Raw genomic sequence first — 1,723 nt, 5'->3', positions numbered from 1 at the left:
TAAAATCAGACGCGGAATCAGCCCCGGGTCGAATCGCTTTAATCTGGTTCTCGCCTCCGGTGGGACGCCAGCGAGTGACAAAATAGTTGGGGAGGGAGAAAGCTCCGAGGGGAGGGAATGTGGATGAGGGGCCCCGCCCCCTGCTCCCTGGGAGACCCCGCCCCTGTTTCTTAGCCTCTGAACCACAGCGCAGTTTCCTCCAGCCTGTTCACCACCTGGTCCTCCACAGTCTTCACTGAGTGGTCAACCCTCTCCCTGAGCTCGCGGATGAAACTCTGCGCTGTCACGGTAAGGGGGCGGGAGAGAGCCGCAGGGTAAGTGAAAAGACCGGCTCTCCACGCTCCCCTTTCCCGCCGTCCCTTCCCTCCCTTCCCCCAAAACCCACTACCCCTGCTCTCCCTTCGACCCCCGACCCCTGCAAGTCTCCCTAACCCCTTCCCTGCTGCTCCCCATCCCGGCACCCAAAGCCCAGCTCCCCTTTCTCCCTCTCTTCCCCCTTTCTTCCCGCCCTTTCCCCACCTTTCAAGGAAACTCACGTGTATTGCGAGGCTTGGGGTTGCGGCCCGACAGGTACACTACCCGGCCTCTTCCTGCGGGATGGGGCGAGGACATGCAAACTCTCTTTAAAGAGCAACGTTTAATCCTAACCTTGGCCCTGGGTCTCTGGGGTGTGTCTACACGGGAGGGTAGGGGGGAGAGGGGAGAACACCACCGTATTGCCTCTCCCCATAAACGAGTTACTATACAAACACGGTGTGGTGCTTAGAGAGCCTAAGCACTCATGTGGATTGGATTCCTTCGACTCTGAGTCTACATGGCAGGGCTCTATGTTGGAAGTGTTTCACGCTCTGTACCCTGATCCTTCCTCACCCTTCCAGGTGGACTGTCCCTCAGCTCTCACTTTCGAGTTCTAAGACTCCTAGACCTCCCTAGTGTCCTCCCCCGATCCCCACCCTACCCCCATTCTGGGTATCCTGCTCTGAGCTAAGCAGGCCAGGACAGAATTCAGGGAGGGACAACCCTCTTTCAACCCCAACCCCAATTCCAAGGAGGGAGGCAGGGGTAGGAGTCCTCAGATGCCCCTCGGACTCCTTGAGGACTGAGGAGGGGTACCCACCTCCCTCCTGCATCCTGAGGGGGACAGAATTCCCAGGAAAGCAGGGGGACTGCAATTGGAGAGGTGTGGGTTAGGCACCCAGCCCGTCATTTTTCCGTGGAGGGAAGGTCACCACTTACCTTTGTCATCATAGCTATCTTCTGTCCATTCCACGACCCCTTCTAGAAAGAGAAGGCCAATGAGTATCGCCAGTACCCTGACCCTCTCCCACACACACACCCGGGGAGGAGGGGCGGTCTCCAAGCCTCTGGACATAGGACTCTTTCACTTCCCGTGGGGTGGGTGAGCACTTTACGAACAGGGTCCAGGGCCCAGAGAGAAGCGATGTCTTAGCCGACATCACACAGCACGACCAATGACAGAGCCAGGATCAGACCTGGGGTCTGTCCCTCCACTGCCCTCTCCTCCAAGTTTGGATACCCTGACCTTCTCTAGCCTGGCTCTGGGCAAATGGGGATCAAATCCCTGCTCTTCCTTACCCTTATACTGGTAGCCCCTTGTGAGACATTGGCTGTGCCCCATCTAGTCATCTTGTATCTACCCCAGAGCTTGGCACAGAGCTTGGCACATAGTAAGTGCTGAATAAATTCCAGGTAGTCCAGCCCC

The sequence above is a fragment of the Ornithorhynchus anatinus genome, chromosome 10 (genome assembly GCF_004115215.2).
Source record: "Ornithorhynchus anatinus isolate Pmale09 chromosome 10, mOrnAna1.pri.v4, whole genome shotgun sequence".
Taxonomy (NCBI): domain Eukaryota; kingdom Metazoa; phylum Chordata; class Mammalia; order Monotremata; family Ornithorhynchidae; genus Ornithorhynchus; species Ornithorhynchus anatinus.
The sequence above is the reverse complement of the archived record's forward strand: the minus strand, read 5'-3'. Positions refer to the sequence as shown.